Genomic DNA, 22,775 nt, shown 5'->3' on the forward strand with positions numbered 1-22,775 from the left:
CTGTAGCTCCAGTGAGTAATTTATTTCCTACTGACTGACAAAGAGGAAGGATTATATCAAGACACTGATTGCTGAACTGTCCTGATTGCTTTGTTACTGGCACTTTGGAGAGAGCTGGGAGAGGAAGCTGGGGACTGCTAGCCCCAGGATTGAGATTGCCCAAACAGGGGGAGAGAGACTTTTTTTTTTTTTTTTTTTTTTTTTTTTTAACACATTAGAAAATGGACAGTTCCCCTAGCAACAAACTGCTGCTGAAGTCGAGTTTGCACCATCTAAAGGGTCTGTGTCCTTCAGACCAGGAGTCCAGAACTTGCTCCCAGCTCTGTCCTCAGACCAAGTGGTGCTAGAGAAAGGCTTGGGGGCCTTGCAAAGCAGAAACATCCCTCACAAGCCCTGTCTTGGGCCAACCATACCCATACCTATTTTTTGCTAGGTGGATGACTGTGGGCATGTTACTCTGAGTCAGGAGAGCACAGTGCAAGGTCCAGGTTTCAATCATCCCCTGGTGCTTCACCCTGGAGGTGCTCAGCCCTGCTGAGCCTCTGGTGCTGTCAGACCCCTCTGTGGCCTTGGTGTGCCCATTCCCAGGGGAAAGATGCAGATGTATGGGAGGTGAAATGAATGGGCCAGGAGACCAGCTCCTTTTTAATGCCTTTATTAAAGATCAGCTTTCTGTGGGGAACCTGAGGGGTCGCACACACCACTGCTGTCCCCACTGGACAACACAAATGAGGAGGAAATCAGCTCTGCCCAGTGACAGAGCTCAGGGTTCTGTCCTTGCAAGAATCCCTAGGAAGACTCTGCTGACTCTTGGTGTAGGGATGTCATACTGACTGAGTGCTGAAAAGTCATGGCAACAAGGTGAAAAAGCTCTAGCTGGTGATTCCATCTTCTGTCCTGCTTTCCCCACTTGGGAGTATCATTTTTTAGTCTTAGATGTTATACTGGCTCACTGTTTTTAGGGGTTTTTATCACTGAGTAGTATCCCTGTTGTGCCCATTTTGAAGGGGGTCGTGGAGATGTGTGTGGATGTGACAGTGGGTACTGGGACAGGGTAAGGGACAAACTGCTAAGAGTGTTAACATTTTACAAAGATATAAAACATTAACAACAAATGGTCAACACAAACATCAACAATTATGGTCGACTGGGTGGACACACATCAACAAAAACATCAACAACTGTACTTTAACATCAATAACTGTAGTCAACTGGGAGGACACCTTGTAGAGAAAAACTTGCATTTGGGAATTTATTCCCCACAGGAGGCTTGGCTGAAGCCCTGCTCTGATGAGCAGAGGAGATGGTTTTGTGAGCTCTGAGGACAGTGCAGCACCAATTGTGAGCAATGAAGGATCAGAGCTTCTCTGTTTACTGTCATTGTGGGTCAGTGCATGGGGCTTTTCTGCCATCTGCTGAACGTGGGAATCTCTGTTGCACCATCTCTGTGCTCATACACTGATGGTGTAAAATCTGCTTACTCATGCAGAGCTGAATTTCTCCTCAGCATGCATGTCTGGAAAAAAAGAAGCAGTCATACAGCAATTTTGTCCTATGCTTCTTTTAAAAAATAAAATAATGTAAAGGTAAATTAATGATACCATGTTAGACACCCCTCCCACCACCCCACAAGGGCTGAATTCTTGAGACAAATGCAGCTTTGCATTTAGGACCAGGAAATGTATGGACAGGACTAAGAAAGGGTTCTGAAGGCAAGGTCTCCTTCTTAGGCTGGGAAGGTGGGGAAGGAGCTATCTAAAAAGTGTAACAATGGTGGAATTGTTCCCATGATGTGGAGAGGAGTCTGCTTTTGACATTTATTTTGGGGACTGACTAATTTTATCTGCCTTCAGCACAGCCCAGGCTTCTGTCTTGAATGATGTGTCACTGCAAAACAGGAGGAAGGGATTGCTCTGCCTGCCGTAATATATCTAGTGCAGACTTTTTGGAAGTAGCATTTTGATTAGGGGCAACCCCAATGGATGAATTGGTTTAAAAATTGAAGTGGCGGATGTAGGTGTAATAATTTCTACTCTTTCTTTGATGTGAAGGTATTTAAATGTACATCTCATCCAACTAGAACTGACCTGGGGTCATTTAGATGAAGGTTACTAATGTGGTGCTGTCTCTTTTAAGTCAACCAATACCTGTACTGACACAGCCATGGCTCAGCATCAGAATTCCCTCTCTAAACAGGCCTGTTTTCAGAGATTTATGTAACTGCTGCTGGAATTTCCTACTGACTGGTTGACACTTGTCAGATCTATTGAAACCATCTCAACAAAATCAGGGGGAAAAAAGTATTTCCTCTTGCCTAATATGAAACTATTTTAAAATAATAGAAAAAAAGAAGAAAAAACCCTGAAAACTATATAACTTGAAGAGGCAATAAGTAACCTTAGAGGAGGCTGCTTGGGTGGCTCCCAAGATCCCTTCCAGCCTCAGTAGTTCCGTGATTACATGAACTGTGAGCCTTGGCAGTGTGATGACTATGTGTTCTTGAAAAATTGTTTTAGAAACACAGTGTTGGGGATAACAATCCCTGCTCAAAATTGACAGTAAGTCATATACCTGAGGTGAGACAGGATTTTTATCTGAAACCTCCACCCCATGGTGGAAGGAGATGGTTTTTATGTAAGAGCTGTACATCTGTCAAAGAAATTCCATCACATTGTTTACTGTGTGTAGTGCACATGCATATTGCACTAAACTCTACAAAATACATTCACAGATTATACTCTTTATCACAGAGTTCCTTTAGGCATTGCCTGAACTCTCACTGATGTGATGAGCTGCTCTGTGATCTCCCTATCCCTCCAGCAGAATCTGCAGGATGCCACAGGGGTGGCCAGAAAATTTTCTCACTGGGTAAAATTTTAGTTTTTCAGAGGACTAGTGCTCAGTTTTGCCAGGATTCAGTTTGTCAGAAGCTGCAGTAAACACTAAATGCCATAGTGGCTCTTTATTCTGAAGAGGGAGATGGTAAAAGCTGTTCATACTGTTGTGCAAGCCAGTACATGGCAGCACACATCAAGTGGTGACACCAAGGTAGTGGTTTGGCTCTGGAGATTCAGCTTGGAGCTACCTCATCTCCCTCTCCAACAGCTTCCCCCCAGACTGATGCTTGACTGTCCACTAGGAATGAGTAGTGTGTAGGAGAAGCCTGTGTTTCTCTGTGCCTGTCTACTCATTGCCAGGTATCCCACTGGCTTTTTGGCTCCAGTGTCTTTGGAAAGGTGGGATCTTTCTGGTGGTGGTGGCTGCCACTTGCTACTGGAACACTCCAAAGCACTCTCCAAGCACCTCTGCAACAGAGACTTCATTTTCATGCATGCTCCTGCCATGTCTGCCTATAATTAAAGCTCAGCAACCAATTAGATCATCAGCATAAGTCTGTGAATGCCAGCACTGCAGTATTCAGTTGCCTATGTGTAATGAAGCAATAATTCTGAATGTGTGAACCTTGTCCCACGGCTGACTTGACACAGCATCAGTATCGTCTTCATTCTCCTCTTGTTGTTGCCTTCTAATGTGATCCTGTGCCATGTGAAATTAAGCAGTTGGGTCTGCAGAGCATAAACACAGGAGCAGACATTTGTAAGACAGTCCAAAGTAAACTATAAAATTTGTCTTTCATTTCTTGGCTTCCTCTTTCACAAGACTTTCCCACCATAACATTTTCTTGTGTGTCCCTTCACTAGGACAGGCAGTGTGCTGGTTTAATATTCCTTTATTCTATTCTGGTTCTTCTGCCACCCACATCAGTATGGTGTCTTAACTAACACATGCAGATTTGAGGAGAGAAGATTTTAAAAAATGAGAAAAACAGCCTGCTAATTAACATTCTAGTGATGGGAGAGAAATTGTTCTGTTACCATTTAATTCTTGAAAAGAACTCAGTGTAAAGGTTTTGGGAGGAACTTTCTAAATACTTTGCTTAATAAAGCAGCAATTTTGTGAAAATGAGAATAGACAATGATTGCAGAGACAATGGAATATGATTTCTTAAAAAAAAAGCTCACTGTGCAAACTGAGGATTGCTAGTGTCAAAGAGACAGTGATATTGGTGCAGAATTGATAAACCATTCTCAAAAATACAAAATACTAGATAATGGCCGTCTGCCAGTTCCTGGGTGAAAAGATACCTTTTTGTTTTCTTTTGAAACTGGAACAGAATTAAAGATGTTTTACTGAACAAGACTATAGGAAAGGCCATTCCAGATAGTGAGTCCTTACTCTGGTAGATATGGAAGAGACATATGGGGGGGCTACAAATCTATTTGCCTGTGTATATGGTGGTCATTGCCCAGCTGTGCAGAGTTTGGGGTTAATTAGCACTGGAAGTTGGGAATGGAGGGATGACTGCAAGCAGCAGCTATGGCATATGGCTTCCTAGCCTTTTGTGGCAGTTGTTAATTCTCAGAGAATCCACAAACTAAGTAGACAAGATCAAACTGCAATTCAAGTTGTTCAGTGCCATTTCTTACAGTTTTTCTCATGTCTTATTCTAATATTCAAAATAAGCATGGGCTTATTATAGAAAAAGTTAAAACATCTTTTCTGTCCCTGCAAACTTCTAAAATTATCAGTGGTGTCTCAAATGGGTGAATGAACTTTGGTCTTAACTATGTGCTTCAGTACAAGTCTTCACAAAAACATCCAGTCTGGCTACATGCTATCAATTGCTTCTGAGCACAGGGAGACAAGCTGAAATAAAGCACGGTGCAGAATGTACAAAAACAGCCTAGGAGGAAATGTGGGCATACTGCAACATTACATTGGATATATTTTTTTTAGCTGAACAGCTAGTTATCAAAACAAAAACAAAAACAAAAACAACAAAAAACAACAAAAAAAAACCCCAAACAAAAAAACAAACAAACAAACAAAAAAAACCCCCCCCCAAAAAACAACAAAAAAAAACCCCATGAAAAAACAAAAAAAACCCCCACAAACATCAAAAAACAACCCAAAAACCTAAAAAACTTAAAAATCTCCACACCCCCAATCTTGAGTGCCTATTTTCCTTAAATTTGTCTTTAAAAAGCTGTTCAGATTCAATTACTCCTGGTTCTGACAAAAGGAACTGGCAAAACCAGCATACATAAAAGAATACAGGGTACTACCTTTTCAGTTTTGATAAACTCACTTCAATGTTGAAAAATTATTCTAAGCACAAGTTATAGCTCATATCTGATGCCAGGTAAAAATAGAACTACAACAGACACTAAAACATACTCCTTGGTCAAAGTATAAGGAAATGAGGGCTTTTCCCTGCTCCAGCCATCAGTCTATAAGTGAAGTTTATACCTAAACAATACAAGGAAGGGTGCATTAGAGGTAACATGGGTAATTCAAAAACATGTAGGGGAGGATTCCACACTGGAAGTGTATAGTGAAGCAGGATGTGACTGAACAGAACCAGACTTGCCTTCACAGAGATAAAAACAAGTATTTGGATGATGATAGTGCAGCTTTTGTATTATTGAACATACCTACCATTTAGAAAAAAAAAAAATCCTTTTTTTGTTGGAGGAATCTGTTCTTCCTAGGGAATTCAGCTGAGTCTACTTCAGTGCCTTCCTTGAATCTTGTTAGGGCAGATTTTTCTGTTAGTATCTTTTGCAACAAGCATGGGACTTTATGTTGTGGAGGGGACAGATTAATCCATTGAAGACCCCTTTTTTGTTGTTTTTTGGGCTTGAGGGGATTTCATTGAAGGCTGGTGCTAATACATCTGTGAACGTGCACCCTTGTAGGCTGCATTGATCTGAGTCACTCTTGCCTGGGCTCTATGAATGTCAATAACCTAAAAGTGAATAAATTATTTCAACCCTCAGATACCTTCACAAAAGTGAAGGAACTGCAGAGATGCCTCCTAGGTTATAGAGGATGTTGTGCTATAGAGAGGATTTGGGGAAAACCAGGTAGTATTCATACATCCTCTGCCTTGTGATTAATGGGGGGATCTTCTGTGCAGACAACAAAGTGACTGAAGAGAAGCAAGAGAGCTGAGTAAGTAAAGAATATGCCTAACATCAGAGAATCCAATTCTCCACAGCTGGGCACATTGGTGCATGCCCATCTATGTCAAAATCCCTGTGTGCCCATAGTCCATGAGATGAGTACATCAGACAGCTAAGGGACCACCAGGAGGCATTCATCTGAGAAAAACATACCTTCCCATGGGGAATTTCATGTGCTGCCTGTGGGAGAATACTGGCATGCAGCTGTGTCCCTGGGCAACCCAGAAATGTTGATCTTGGCCACCCTTGCTGGCTTACCTCCCACCTTGGCTTGAGGTTTGGATTGCTTAACCATCCCCATGCTGCCACACGCCTGCTGCAGGATGGGGACATTGCAGGTCGGGAAACATGGTGTGTGGGCATGTGGGGATTATGTATAGGAGCATTATGGGTCTCTAAACCAAAATGTTTCCTACCCTTACAGTGCTGGAGTGACCCTCAGGTCTAGTGGTCCGTGGCGAGACAGCAAAAAGGCACCAAAATCAATTCTCCTTCCCTTTTATTGTTCATCCACCCTATATCCAGCCCAAATACCAGGTGCAGCAGGAAGCACTGTGCTTTAGCTGCAGAATTATTTCCTTCTGTCATTAAAAGAAATTTTAATGCACAGCAAGCTCCATTGAAGTGCAAGTGAAGGGCCCATTTCATAAAAGATTTAGGCACTGTCTCGGTGTATACTTTTGATTTGTACAGCAGGGAGCTTGTACTTGGGAAGAAAAAGGGGAGGGGGAGGAATTTGCTTTAAATTACAGCTTTTTTTTCTATTCATTTTGCATTCAAAAGCCCAAATATATTTTCTTTTTCTCTTCCCTTGATTTATGACCTTATAAAAATGAGATAGAATCAGTCCAGAAAGAAACAAAGGTTAGGTCTTCCCAGAGCCTGAAGCCTTTGTGTAAGTCCCTGAAGAACAGCTGTGCAAATTACATTTGCTTCTATCAGATAAAGTGAAGACAGAGAGCAGTTTTTCTAGCAGGATCTGGACAAGATTCCATTTTATTTTGTCGTCTTGAATGCAGGTTTGATTTTGTTTGCTGGTAATCACAGCCTTTAATGTTACCTTGCCAAAAATGGCTATTGCAGGAGAACTGTCATCAATGTGCTATCAGCACAGGCAGAAAGAGAAACATCCTGTTTATGTGAATGTCCCTAACAAAAGAAGTTAAGATCTAAACAGATAGAAGAGAATGCCAGTAACCATGAAACAAACTACATGCCAGATGTTAGTCACGCTGCTTAGAGCACTAGGAGAAGTTGATCAGCTATTATGTTGATGAGTGCAGCTTATAAACATGTAGAGAAGGGAAGTGATAGTTGTCATTTGCGTGATTAAAGTCTTGTGTAGTACTTCTACGTTAAATCATAAATAATTTCATTTTACCTGAGTGTATTAATTAAAAGGTTTCTTTTTAAGGCATTCACATTCTTTTCTTTACAAGTTCATATAAAGCATTCAAAAGTAGAAATTAATTTTATTTTACAGACTAAGAAAGCCAGAGAATCACAAAGCAAATTAAGTTGAAAAGGACTTCTGGTCCTAGCCCTTGCTCAGAATGTGGCCAGATTCAGAGTCACAAGTTGCTCAGAGCCTTTAGTTAAATTTGAGTATCTCTATGGAAACTAGATTTTTTTTTTTTTTTTCATTGCTTAACTGTATTCACAGTGGAATTGTTTTCTATCCATCTAACCAAGCAGAAATTCCCTTGCTGAGACTTGTGTCTGCTGCCTCTCATCCCTTTACAGTGCACCTCTGAAAGGACTCCACTTTCCTGGACTCCTCCAAAGGCCCTCAAAAGCCCTCAAAAAACCTCCAAAGGTTGCTGTGAGGTTTGCTGTGAATGCATCTCTTTTCCAGGCTGGACAGGCTCAGCTCTCACAGCCTCACTTAACTCACAGGGGGTCCAGCCCCAGTCATCTTTGCAGCCCTCTGATGAGCTCACACTGGTTTTTGGATCTCAATTCTCTTCTGGAAGGTGCAAAACTGAACCACAGAGAAAGTTTCACTAGCAGCACAGAGAAATCTGTGGCCTTTCACATGCTTCTCTCTCCTGTGATGGAGGTAACTTGGAGCAGAATATTCAGGACTTGCAGAAGGAAACAAGTAGTCTAAATAAAACCAGAATCTGATCATTCAGACTGCTTTCCATTTTGAGTTTTTTTTTTTTTTTTTTTTTTTTTTTAAATTTTTTTTAAGAAAGTAGCTGTGTTTCTCAAAGACTAATAGGAGTTTATTTTTCTTGTTTAAATCTCCTTTGGGTTTCCAAAAATCTTTGGGAAAGGAGATGATGGGAAAGACTAAGGGTTGAAAGTGAAGGAACTGAAGCCAAGACCAGCAAAGTGTGGATTTGTACAGGAATAAGACCTGTATATACACAAAAACATTTGTAGCTAGCAGACACTATAAGCACTTCTGCTACTCTGTGTAGTTTCACTGTTTGACTGGGGAAGGAGATATTTCCCCTGCAGCAGTGCATCCTTTTTTTCAAATAAAAAATTTTCACAGGAGCTTTTGAATTTTGATAGAACTTGAGCAAGTTGAAAAGAAATACCTGACTGTGCTTGGTTTATTGATATTAGGCAGATTTTTTCTGCAGTATCAAATAACCTGCTTCACTATATTAGCAAGCACTCATTGTTTTGGATCTTTTATTAAAGTACAACAGGAGCAGTAGCACCATTATTATATCATTATATGTTACATATCTGCTTGATAATCAGGTTGTGTAGTCAAAATGAAATAATTTCATACTGAACCCAAGTTTACAGAACAGTGTCTCATGGGATGTATTGAATAAAATGTCAGTTCTCTGTTTTGGGTAGCTTTCTTATTTTCTGAAACTTCTGAGCATTGTGGTGGACCATGTACTTCCATGATTCACAATTCATGATGTGATCAGATTTCACTATCTGGACCAGCCCAAGGTGGTGGAAACACTTCATGCCTTACTGCTCAAACAGCATTTGGTGAGCAGTTCTTGATCCCTGGTTTTTTCTGTACTGTAATCTGATAGTAATGAACAGTTCTTCTGGCCTGGCAGGTAATACACCAAGGTCACAGTTAAGTCTGTCCTAAGATTTGGTGCAAATTTTAAACATAAGGAGTTAGAGGGGCATACAAATGGAAAAAAAAAAAAAAAGGGAAGTAAGGGTAAATACAATTTAGCACACCCTCCAGGTGCATATGTTGTGTGAATATATCTGTGCATTATCACTGTGTTCATTATATACTTTTCTCAGAAGCATCAGCCTCGAGCAAAGGTAAGGTGACATTGTAACATGACATGCTTTTCTAAAAGCCTGTCAGTGGGGATTTAGATTTAAACTCTTCTCCCCTCATCTTCTCTTGAATATGAAATGGTTTCTAGCTGGGCTGTTTAAAAGATTCATAAGGAGAGTCTGATTTGTGTTGGTGATTCATTTGTAAAGCTTCAGGTGAGGGGAAACAAAAACCTGCAAAGAATTTCCAACAGAAAAGTGCATGTGAAGGAGTTAGAAAACTATTTCCTGTATGGACCAAAGCCTTCTGCATGGCTGAGTGTCAAAACTGCAGCAGTCACACTACACTGACTCCCACACTGGCATTTTGCTACTGCCTCTAAATGCACTAGAGCAGGCAAAGACAGAACACTGTGAACTGGGTTTTTGAAAGCCAGGATGTAGAATTCAATCTTTCAGAAAGCAGAGCATCGTCAACAAAATACAGTGATTGTGCTTTAAAGCCACCTGGGAGCAGAGGGAGAACACATGCTCAAGCACTCAGAAAGCTGAGGCAGCCTCACATTGTTCTGCTCCTGATTTTGCCAGTGAGATGTGAAACTGAAACAGCTGTGTTATTGAGACAGAGAAAAAGCAAATTTCCTACCTGTGCTGACCTTGAAGGCTGCTCTCCTCCTGAGATAATTCTGTTTAGTCAGTTGTTTCTTCTCCTGAGCCTTATGCTGGGATACAACAGGAGAATAATGAGGGTGGGAAATAAGGGGACAGAGTCACTGCCAGCAGTGTGGAAATCTCAGTGGCTTTTGAACACCTCCAGGCCCCCTGACCACACCAGCACAAACCAGTGTTGTGCTGCTGTTCCAGCAGCATAGCATTCTGGAGAGCAGCCCCTGGAGTTGTCCCAAAGCCATACTCCACTGGATATGCTGAAAACAGCTATGAAGGAGAGCAAAAATGAGTTTGATGACTGAAGAAATAGCCACTGAAATCAGTGTGAATGTGAGGCAAATCTTTTGCAATGTTAAGTTTTGTCATGGGACAGTAGACAAGAAATGAAATGTTGCTTTCTACAATTCCTAGATATTTCTTTACACTTTTTCAGAAATAAAAGAGAAACTGTCATAAAAGTGAATGAAACCACTTGAACCCTTTGCCCTGCAGCACAGGTTGGCAGAGAAATAGGGAAGAATGTTGTGATGCTTCCAGATTTTCCAGGAAACTAGCAATGCTCAGGAAATTGGAGACGCTGGAGTGCCTCATATGGATGCGTGCCAGTCACACAAGCATTGTTATAACAGCTGAAATTTGTTTCTACAGGCCCCATTGAGCAGGGCATTAATACATACTTAAGCCTATCCCAAGCCAGCAAGGAGCAGAAGCGTGGGCTGAAGTTCCAGTTGTGCTACTGATTGCATGTGGCACTAGTTTGATTCTTACTACATCCACAAAGCTTTGCTCTGCTTCAACTTCTTTGCTGTATCAAATGTAATTATGCTGAGGTGACCAACCTGAACTGGAACATGGATTTAGGTTATCTTAAACTAATGAAGGCAAAGATAGATATTTACACTGATTCTACACAACTCTTTAGGTGCCCCGAGCCATGTGCTAGTATCCATGTCTTTCCCTTTGGGCACACTGGTTCTCAGGGGCTCTCAGGCTCATGAGCTCTAAATCACATTTTAATTAGATGACTAAAATGACTGTTATAAATATCTTTCTAAAAAGCAAAGTTTTAACTGTGAGCATAATTCAGTGTTGAAATCAATTTCAAAAATAATTTCAATTTGTCATCACTTGCAGTCATTCAGCTGAGCATGAGTGATCATAAACATACATTTCCCTCACTTACATAGGGTTCTTACATGGCACATTCTGCACTGTGCTGCATAAATTGACTCATGGTGTGCTTCACTGTGTATTCCTTCTGAGGGAAAAACTGTGTATCATGATGGCTTCTTTTGGTAGCAAAATGTGTGTGTGTGAGAACCTGCTTTTCCAAGAAGGTGCCTGGCAGTGTTTTACAGTAATTGCAGTTTCCTGTGAACATACATTGCATGCTATACTCAGTTGATGGATGATCAAAGTATGATTTAATAAACCAGATTGTAATCTACCAGAGACAATTTCCTAGCCAGCCAGGGATGACTGCTAGGTGATGCTACGCAGTGTCTGGAAAGGTGAAACAAATGACTTTCCAAGTAACAACTTGGAACATAAGTCTTAGTTTTCCAACTACTCTACGTAGTGATTGCTTGTAGACACTGAAAAGAGCTGTGTAATAGTTTCTAATAAAGCTGCAGTTTTCTCTCATTATTTTTTGAGTGCCTTGCTGGAGAAAAAGCTCAGACCATTTCAGATTGTTACCCTGGACCTTTGCCTTTTTATCTCAGGAAAAGGAACTCCGCCTCTGAGACAGTATCAAATGCTTTAGGTAGTTCCAGGAGTGTGAAAAAGGATGTTTACTGTGTAGCTACTGACTAGATGAGATTTTACTTCCACTGAAATGGTTTCTCATCCATATCCTGGATCTGAAAATACCCATTCAGCTTCATTTATACAAGGCTACAGTTAATCCTGTATTATTTTTTAGGAAGAATGGAGAAGAGGTAACCATAGCCTATAGCAGATTGTTACCTGTGCACCCAGGGCACTTTGCATGCCAAATAGTGTCTTTGAAGAGAACCTTCTTCTGTGGGTTTCATGTCAGCTATTTCTGTACAGTGACACCAGCTTACCCTGATGGAGGAAAAGTAACTGCTGTAGTCAAGTTCTTGGTTCATGCCCTCTCCTCAGTATGTGAAACTTTGTGCAGGTTGGAGGTAATGGGCACTGGAAGCCTTGATGGAATGCTGGCTGCAGTGGTGCCCTTTTATGCTGCTTTGCATTTCTGACACTCTTTTGATCACAAGATACATCTGTACAGAGCTGATTAAATCATCTGTGAATCATAGGAAGGCTTGGGATGAGATTTGGCAGTATCAGTGGAGAGATGTGGGCAGAAAGGTTTTATGGGAGTATGGGACAACCTCAGCTTTTTATTTTCTGCCACTTGGAACTTTGGTTTCATGCCTCTGGCAGGGGAACTTGTACAGTGGCAGAAAGCAAGGGAGGTATATGCAAATGGTAGGAAGACAGATCCATATGGTAGTCAGTGAGCTGATTGTCAGTGCTGTCAGTGCTAATGCCCCATAAGCCCCTCATGCTTTCCTCTGGGGAAGAAGACATTTGCATTTCAGCAGACCTTGGTAGCTGTTGTCATCTTTGTGGCCAAGCCAGAGGCTCTGAATTTATGGCTGGTGTCCTAATGAAATGATGGTTGTGATGTTCATAATCTTGATAGCAGGGCTGGCAAGCAGCACCTGCCTAGCTGTTTGACCAGAGATTATCTGTGACAGTTCTAAAGAAAAAGGGAAGAATTTGGCTATTTTAGTCTGGTAGTCTCACCACAGCGTTGTTGAAACTAGGTGAACACTGATTTATTTCACTACCTTCAATGATCCAGTGAACCAGTGTACCATTCTTCTGTCAATGCTAGGGACTGTGACAGAATGCAAACATGTGGTTTTACTCCCCATTCCTTTACTGCTCCTCTCTTCTGCTGTGCCTACCAATTGGAAAACATAGTGAATGGTGGTGTCCTCAGACTGAGTGCTGTGGATTCATCTGTAGCAACACAGCCTCCAGAGAACAGGTTAAACAACAGTTGGTCTGTTTTTATCTGCCTTACCTTGCAGTTACTGTTCTTTCTATACCTTAGGCAGGACAAAGGTTTCAGACATGGAGTCTGTCTTGGAGATCATAACAAAAAGTTTTAAAACAATTTATAGTTTTCTTGTGATGTAACCAAAGATAAACTCTGTTTATTTAATTAAGGTATCCAGGACAATGGATATGTATATTAGACATTTACCTGACTGCTTTGTTACCTAAGGATGAAGGATAATAAAGGCAGGTGATCTCTCATGACTTGGTTATATTTTTTGCCCATTTTACAGAAATGTGAATGAAGACCCAGTGCTAGGTGTCTGCAGTGCAGCTACCTAGGTTTGAGCTCCTTGTCTTAATTCACTTTATAATCAGTGGAGTTAAAAATGTTATTTTTAATACCTGCCTTATTCAAAACACGGTGGCTGAATTCAAACCTACAGAGTCTTCTTTCTCTCCATTACCATGAAAGTTTAGTGGTTCTTGTGAAGATAGACTACAGATGGCTAGAACTTCACTAAAGGTGAAGACTCAGTGAGGAACTGATTCCATTACATTATTCTCCATTTTGAAATGCATTTATTTCTTTGTTAATAAGATCCAATGTACTTCAAAGTTCTAAAACAGAGTAAGTTCTCATCCATTCCCCAAGCTGGCTCAGCTTTGTCAGTGGGGCCCACAGACAAACTGTCTGGTTTTACATGACCCAATTAGTGTTAATAACTTCCCATTCAGACAGCGTTCTCACTTGCCAAAATAGAATTTTTCATGAATTACTAAATTAATAATCAGTTCTTACTGACTGTCAGCTTCAGTGAAAGCTGATAGGAAGATGTTCTTGGCTTGTAATACAAGCCTAATACAAGTTTGTTCAGTAAGTTTCATCCTATTTTTATCACCCTTCTCCAGCCACCTATATTCCTTTTTTCCCAGGTGCTTTTTATTAGATTGTTGAAAATCTGAAGGAAGTGAGACACTTTAACCTTTGAAAGATTCACAACAGGTATTTACTTCTTCCTCTTCTAAAAGTTAAAAGAATCAAACAATATTCAAGATTGAGTCACCACACTACCAGCCCATTAGTTTATTATTACCAAAAAAGCTACCTAGGTCTTAATTAAACTGTAGATCTGTCTTCCTGAGACAAATACAGTTTGGCAAGAATAAGGAAAGAGAAACTCAAATCTGTAATTCAGTATTTTCTCTGCTATGTCTATCAGGATTTTGTTTTAGAGTTTTTGCTGAGGACAATTTCTAGAAATTAAGTATCTGGCTGTAAACATCTGACTCTATTGGGGCAGTCATATATAAGGTTGGAGCAACCTTAAATATGTCCTAATTATTATCCTACAGGTTTGGCTGTTAATTGTGATGTGAGATGCTGGACTGGCTTCCAAACTCTATTCTTCAAAAACTGTGCTGTAAATGAAGGAAAACACTGGAAGAAAAGAGAAGAATTGCTATTGTCTAACCACAAAAGTCCAGGCAGGCTGCCATAACAGCATTTTTAAAGCTCTAATTCAATAATTAGATCCAGCTACAAATGTATTCATTTAGCCAAGTCCTCTAGTTGGCAAAATGTCTCAAATTTCCTTTGATAAATGCTGTTGTTTCCTTAATAAGTTGTTAGATAGTTTACAAATTGCTTGTCTGTAAATTAATATGTTTAACAGCAACTTATTAATTAGATTGATTTGGTTTGGTATTTTGCTAAAAATATAATAATAAATCATTTTATTTCATTACAGTTACAGATATAACACTGTTTACTAATGGTAGTGAATCTAATTTTCAGAAAATAGTGTAAATGTCTTGCAGGCTAAGTACAAAAAAAGCATTTTTCCAGGGCTTCAGTGAGAGGGACAGTTTTTTTCTTGTGGGAATGCAAGATACATCTCATGTCTTTTCCATGTACAGTGCCATGTGCTTACTGTGACTCTCTTCCAGCAGGTTTTACATGGCTGCTAGTGCAGCTTGTTGGGAGACTGGACTGTAAGAGTCTTTTTTTACAGTTCTGGCTGCTTCAGGTAACCTAAACACATTTCAGACAGATAAATGCATGCAGACCCCAGAGCTAGTACTGCTTGCATGCAGAAGTACACCTCTGTAGCTGAGGTTCCAGTAAAACCCACCTCTCCACAAGCCAACATCTATAACCTTCCATGGGTGGTCTCATCTGTGTTGATGTCTTAGGACAAACTGGTTTGCTATCCTTATTTTCTAAACTCCCTGGCTCCTGTTGCCTTTCAGGAGTCTCCAGAGGTGTTTGTAAACACTTAGAGGAGACTGAAAGGGGAGGAGATTATGATGGGCAGGACAAAGACCATTTCTCCTTTTCTCCAGGTGTGCTGGATATCTCAGCACAGGGAGAGCTGTTTTGGCCAGCCACCTCTCCTTTCCCACCCCTGCCCTTGCTGTCTGCTACTTCCTTGAATGACAAGATTGCTTTGATCATGTTTTCCCACAGTCCCTTTGAACAGATGTCCCACAGGACAACTGAATAGTCAGGGATCCCAGGAATGCTGCTGGAGTGAGATTTGGGAGCTCATGAAGTCGTAGCTCTGGACACAGAGTTGAAAATGCCCTTGTGTGGATCCATTGAAATCCATTTACCCCAGGCACATGGTCACTGCCTTCCTGCACTGGCAGATGTGGAAGGCAGTGTTTCTGCCTGGACTTTTGCTTATGTTCACTCCTGTTGGAGTGAGCCTTCCCTTCTTCACCACCACCCAAACAGAAAGGACAAAGCCACCTGGATTTGTCATCAGCTTCATTACCTCTGCTAGTCTGGTGTGGCTGTACTTCTCCACCTTTAAGAATAACATCTTACTTTTAACAATACCTAAATAAAGAGAAACCCATCTGGTCATTAAGCAAACCTACACCATCCTTTGTACAGTGCAGACTGTCTACTGAACCCCCGATCAAACATGGTTTTCTTTTCCAGTCATCTGTCTCCCTGTTTCTGTTCAACAGCTGCAGTCCTCTTATTCAGCAGGAAAAATCAGGCATAGTTAAGATAAAACAAACCCCAGAATAAATACAAACAAATCAAATTAAAGAAAATGTTTTAGAGCGTTTCAATACTCACATGATGTTGTGAGATGGTTTCATGTCTAAAACAGTAATATTATTTCTGGCAATCTATCTCATGCTATTCTTTTGTTGATTTTTCCAACCTCTCAGGGACTTGGAATGAAAATATTTTACTGATGTTACTATCCCTGGGAAAAGCTTGTCAACATAGATCCAGGTTTATGCTGAAAACTCAAAATGTTTGGCGTGTGGTTTTGTATTTTTCCTTCATCAAAGAGATTATGTGGGGCCAAGGTCTGTTCACATGGAGGCAGTGAGAGACACTGTAATTAAAACAAAAGGTGACCTTTCATATCTGTGTACACATATATGCAAATATCTCTTTTTGCAAATGATAATATCATATGAGAAAGTCATTACATTACAGTAGCTCCCTCATATGAAAGCTGAGTAGACACTCAAGGGATATATGTGCAATAGAAATCTCTCTCTCTCATTTTTGCAGTGGCTCTCTGAGCAGGGGGATCAATGAAGTCTGATTTTGTATGGATTTGTGTCTTGAGGTTGAGACCTTATCTGGACTTTGAGGTCTCAGATGAAGTGCTGCACTTTTTACCTCAGTGAAGCATTAACCACAGCTCTTCACTGGCTGCCTGGTTTTAGAATACTTCTAAGGACTTATTAGTTTTTGGATTTCAATGCCTCTCAAATGTGCTTGATGAGCTTAAGAATTTGAAGACTCATAGAGAGATTTCAGATGCTCAGAGGCAGCACAGTATCTTAAACACAGTTTCTACAAAATGAAGCTAAAGCATCCTCACCCACATATGGAAAAAAAGCATAAAATACAAATTAAAACAGAAAACATTAATTTAAAAATAAAGAGAGAATTTAACAGCTGAGGAAGAAGAGATGTATTTGCAGACTAATCATTAATCACACAGCAGAAATCTTCCATTGCCTGTGAGAATTTAGCACCTAATTGCAATTTGTCTCTTTTAAAATTTTCTACACAATCTCTTCTCTAAATGTATGTAAAGCCTATCACATTGCACATTAAAAAATCCCCCAAAAACACATATATATCTATGTGCCTGGGGGGCAAAGAAACTTGAATTTCAGTTGTTTCAGGAAAACTCCCCAATTCCATGGGTTTATTTCTGTGTTTTCTGTTTATATTCTTAATTAAAAGATATTGATTTGTCATTTTGAGATTTCTATGTTTAGTTAAAAACCAACCAAACTGAACAAAATCCATTGAGGATCTTATTGGCTTTGGAGTTTAATTTGGCCTGTAAATAGCACGATGACAACACTGTTTTGACAGAAAAAGCCAGATAGATGAGCTTTAAGAGTTTTAATTTCCCTGAGGGGTCATAAGGTCCCCTGCTACCAAGTATGTTAAAAAGACAAATCAAGCTGAAGAGTTGAGTCAGGTTCATCAGCTCTGGCAAATGCATTCTTCCTTGGGTTTGTTTGAAAGCAAAAGTTTGCTACACACCTAACAATGTAAATACAATGCTGTGTTCACATTAGTTTTGCCCTTGTCACCATGGCTCAGTGATTCTTTAAAAAGGCCAGGTTGCTAAAGAAAATGCAAAGAGATCCATTTGAGACTTCAAACACCCTCCTCCTGTCCTCTCACAATTTGAGTTCAAACCACAGCAGTAACAAACCCGGTGGCTCAGGGTGCTCCTGAGCTCTTTTTGAGTGCTGAAGAGTCAGTAGCAGGGATCATGTCCCAATTCCACAGATGATTCACGGGCAGGACACAGGCTGAGCAGCCATTTGAAGATGCTCTGAGAGTTTTGAAGGCTGGAAGAGGTGCTGGGGCAGAGGGGCAGGCAGCTCTTAGTGAGTGCAAGGAGAAAGGGTCAGATGCTGAACTTGAAGAGGTTCACAGGCTGTCAAGTGAAAACTGGGGGTTGAAATTAACAGAAGCAGCTTCAGATCTTGCAGCTATGAGTCACACAAATAATGAAACTACTTGAAATACTTCACCTACTCATACATCTCCTTTATCTTTAGCCTCTTCCCTCTTTTTTAAAGTTATTCTCCTGTTCTGCTTTCTTTCACATCACACCCTGCACTGTTTTCCTGCTTCCTCGTCCCTTATTCCCATTTTGGTATCTTTCTGCTGCTGAGAATTCATTACATTTTGCAGATCTTTCACATTTTGGAAATATTACAAGCAGTACTTCTGAGTTTGTCACTGAATATTTGGTCTACATGATGACACAGTACTAAACTGTTCTTAGAAAATTACTTGAGAAACCAATTTTTTTTAAAGTATGCACTACCCACATACATGCTGTCAATCTGATAATGAATTTGTGCTATTTATACCTAGAGTGAATTGGTGATATTCAACATTTGTAATGCAACTGAGGTCCCACTCTCTGATCTGGTGGAAGGGAGATAAAAACTCAAAACTATCAAACAAGTTATTCAGCCAGAAAGCAGATCCTTAGGAGCTCTGAGGTGTAGACAGGTTGGTTTTGTTCTGAAGCTGACTGAACCAATGAAGAACTGACAAAACAGAAAAAGGTGAGAGGTGCCCAGATTTCTGCAGTGCTATCTCCAGCTCCCAGCACAGTAGCTGAATGGTCACCTGCTGCACTTGTGCTGTGGATGAAGTGATGAGGGGCACACACACTTCCCTTCTTGGGTCTGGGAAATGTGTCCTGAGACTGCTGTGAGGCACTGAAGTGGCAAAATGGAGCAAAGCCTTCCCCAGGCTTCCCTTTACAGGGTCATGGCACATGTGTTTAAAGACAGAAACAAAAATCTGCCAGGCAGATTTTCTCTTTTCCATGTCAGGAGCCTGAGAGCTGGCAGGATCTTGGAGCATGACAGGGGCGGTCTGCAAATCACATGCATTGGGCCTGGAGTAACATTTGGAAAACTAAAATTTGTAGGATACAATTGTCAGGAGAGCATCCCACGAAAAGGGACCTCCTTTGATGTTCATCTGGATGTTGTACAGGAGGTGGGTAGTACACAGCTCACTTACTGCTGAATAGGAAAAGAGGTGTTACAAAGAAAAACCTGCTTGTCTGCTTTTTGAAGAGAGGGTAGGGAAGCATCCACCCTCATCCCCACTCCAGCAGGACTGCCTGGGGTAGGGGAAGTAGTGTTTGGCTGGTTGTGTAGCAGGTGGTATTGTTTTGGAAAAAAAATTGCTTGCTTTTAAATGCCTCCTGCCAGGTCAGGGAGAGCAAATATTAAAAAAGGACTGCTGCCTGTCATGGCAGCCTGTCATGGCTGTCATGGCTCCTGCACACCAGTACTCTGCAATTCTATTTCTGCACTGCCTTTCTTCATGCAGGGAAACTAAACTGACATTTATCAACCTTTCCAACAGAGTCAAGAACTCCTAATACTTTAAGTCCACAAGAAGAGTTTATCATGCTTTGTCAGGAAATGTCTGATAGCAGGTAATTCTTTTTTTTTTTTTTTTTGCTATGATCTACTTAAAAACTGATGTGAAACACATACAGGCATGAAAGAGCTTGCATTGTTTTTACTGCATTTCTTTTGATTGTGCTACACCATGAAAGAAAAACAAACACATTCAAAAAGCAGACACTCCCAGGCTCCACATCTGCAAAGTGCAATAGAGTTGTTTAGGTCTCCAGACTCCATCCTGTATCTATTTAAACATAGATGTTTCTATATTTATATGAAGACTTTTGCAAGAAAGGGAACAAAGCCTAATCCAGACTCCACTCTGGAAGGTATATTCAAGCTTAGATTTTTTGCTAGAAAGCACCAGATAGAGTATGTCCTTAGCTTTGCTTTATACTGGGCCAAATCAAAAGTGTTTAATCTGGAGAATTGGAACTCTCCAATGTCTGCACATGGTCAGGAGATGTGATATTTCTTTAGTGTTATTGCTGGTGTCTACAAAGGACAGGAAATTCAGTCACCTGGAGGACAAACTTGTTGAGAATAGGGATCACAGTCCCTCAGAGCCCTGCTGTGCCTTCAGTGACAGTTCACTGAAAGCAAGGTGCTCTGAACATTTTATGTTAAATTTATGTTAAAATGAACAACATTTTAGCTGCAACACGCTGTTCTGGGTTTTTAAAATGAAACTGTTTTGCCAAATACCTCCTGATCAGATCTTGTCTTGCTCTCTGACCCCATCCCTTTCCTGTGCAGAAAAAACCCACACTCATTCATCATGCTAAACTTTCAGTGACTTAACAAAAAGATCAATACAAAATATAATTTTATACAATTCCTAGCACAATTCTCCCAAAACACTGAATGATCCCAAAAAGAACTAGAGAGGCCTATCTACTCTGTACTCAATTTTCTTGACAACTGATATTCCATATTATGCTGTCTGGCAGCTGATAATTTTTAAACACACTGTAGGGAATATTTATTTCTCTTTTGACACTGTTTACATGTTATACTTATCTTGCTTAGTTATAAACCAAAAAATTTTGAGTGCTGGAATAATTTTACTCTTTCTTAACATAATCAAATTACTTCTGGTTATACTCTGGTCTGTCATATTAAGTCCCACTTTATTGTCTTACTGTGGGTTGCATTGTAGCAATGCCTAAAGACTCAGACAAAGAGTATGGTCCTTTTGTGAAGCCCACAGACTAAGGATCCATTATTCTTTTGGGTGTAGATACACTTTTCTTCCTAATTACATCCTGAGCTGTGACAAAGTGGCTGCCAGGCAACACAGCTGTCAAAACTACATTGCAGGGCAGTTGGAAGCACAAATCAAGTATTATAATAGAAATGTTTGGGACATGACAGTGTTTGGGATTGACATAATCACACTTGTCCTTGCAAAAGTGTTGGTGTTGATATTGCCAGTCCCAGATCACTCTGGCATTTTGAGGTCTGCAGCACAGTTTTTGTCAGAAGGCTGTCACTATCCTGCCTCTTTTCTGTCTTTTCTGTCAGCAACGGGCATCATGCAATGGGCTGTAACACTCTGCTAAAATAGGTGAGTATTTTTTACACCTGACCTTTCAGATGTGGCTAATGTAATGGGCTATAGCAGCAGCAAGGAGGTGGTGCCAGAATGTGGCTGGAGCAAACTCTGTCCCTTTCAAGAGTACCCAGGTTGCCTGACTCATGCTTCTCATCAAATCATGCACACAGGATGCAGTTAAGTTGATCTGCTACTGAAAGGAGCAGCTCTGCTTTACCTCACTTCCAGGTTTCTGCCTTCTTCCACCCTGCAGCTGTGTGGTCACAAGGTGGATCAATTCAGCTGTCTGGTCAATGGAAAATCCATTATTTTCTGAGGTGTTATTTTTCACCAGATCAATCAGCGGAATGAAATCTGATGGTTACCAGATCCCACGGAAGGGTGACAAAGGGAGAAACTCATCCATGGGCAGGTGGGATCACTGTTTCACAGAGCCTGTGGTCAGGCCAGTGCTGCTGAAAGGACAGGCTGCTGCTGCATTCAGGTGACAATAAAATAATCCAGTGTCACACTGATGGTGGAAGAGGCTGCTCTCTCTCTCAGTGCCCTGACACAGGTTGGGCACATCTCCCATTTTTCTATTATGGGTGACCCTGTGATCCCAGAGGAGCTGGTTTAGGGAGCACATCAATGGTGTAAAAAACCTAATTGTTTTTTACTTTTTTCCCCAAGGTTAGTGTCATGGTTAAGCCAGTTCCGTGTGGGGCTGGGGGAGTACTAGGGTCAGTGCTGAATCCAGTGGGACCTCTTGGCTGGGAGAAGGTAAAGCTCTGTCTAACATGGCTGTGAAATTGGCTTGACTATAATGTTGTTTACTCAGACATTTAAGCACTGGTAAACTCCTCCTGGATGAGCAGATCAGCCTCATTTTTAGCTTTGAGGCAGAAGATGTAAGTAAGGGAGACCTGCATTACCATCAGTTCTGTGATCTAAATAAGAGAGAGTAGAGTCTGGCATAGAGGAAGCAATTTCTGTAATATGAGTTCGAAAAGGCAAGGACACTAAATAAAGAGGCTAAATAAAGTCCCCATAAGTCATGGAGCTGAATTCTAGACAAGGCTTTGAGGGAATTGGTTTCTGCCACTGAGTTCTCTTTCAGGGATTATTGAATGATTGCAAGCAAGTAATTTACCTGGGATGAGCTACTTGCTTTCTCTACCAGTGCTGGCTGGCATTGGAGGATGAAACACCTCTTTGAGTCAAAAAACCACTGGGAATGGAACAGAGAAGGTCTTCACCTCTTGCAGCCATAAATAATCGTTGTTACCATTGGTAACTCGGGCAAGTGGGAACGCGCGGAGGTCTCCAGCCCAGGCAGGCTCAGTGCTTGGGGGTCACACCGGGCTGCTTGGGACTTCCTCCAGCCCGCTCCTGACAGCCTCCAGGAGGAAGCCGAGGCCAGCCAGCCCCTGGAGGAGCCCGCACGCCTCTCGGCTCGGCTCGGAGCCGCCGTCTGTGAGCGTGCTGGCCACTGTCCCACGTGCTGTCGCCGTGGGTGCGGGTCTGTGCGTGTCTGTGCGGGGCGCCAGCGCCGGTGGGGACAGCCCGGGCGGCGGTCCCTGAGCGCAAAGGAGTTAACAGGACTTTCTGCCTTTTCCCTCCCGCGCCTCCTCCACCCTGCTCATTACCTGCACTTTATCACCGCCGGAGCCGCGGGGCGGGAGCGGTGCGGGGCCGGCGGGGCTTCCTGCGGCCGCGCCGCGCTGTTCCGAGCGGGGGAAGGTGCGCGGGTGCTGCGTGCGAGGGAGCGCCTGCCCGCCCGCCCGCTGTGTGCCTGCCTGCCTGCCGTGTGCCTATCCTGTGCCCGCCTGCCTGCCTGCCTGCCT

At 41.6% G+C, this 22,775-nt stretch overlaps 1 long non-coding RNA gene across 2 annotated transcripts; it reads right to left on the reverse strand.

Annotated features, from left to right (window-relative positions):
- Window positions 1–1,259: 1,259 nt before the first annotated feature.
- LOC306799712 lies at window positions 1,260–22,656 on the reverse strand. 2 transcript variants are annotated; one of them, XR_013773668.1, is made up of 3 exons: window positions 22,578–22,656; window positions 11,880–11,981; window positions 1,260–1,516 (listed from the first exon to the last, which is right to left on the reverse strand). It is a non-coding gene; the product is annotated as an uncharacterized lncRNA (long non-coding RNA). The 2 variants fall into 2 exon arrangements; XR_013773669.1 differs by lacking the exon at window positions 1,260–1,516 and adding an exon at window positions 4,986–5,809.
- Window positions 22,657–22,775: the final 119 nt, after the last annotated feature.

The sequence above is a fragment of the Erithacus rubecula genome (assembly GCF_903797595.1).
Source record: "Erithacus rubecula genome assembly, chromosome: 3".
NCBI lineage: Eukaryota > Metazoa > Chordata > Aves > Passeriformes > Muscicapidae > Erithacus > Erithacus rubecula.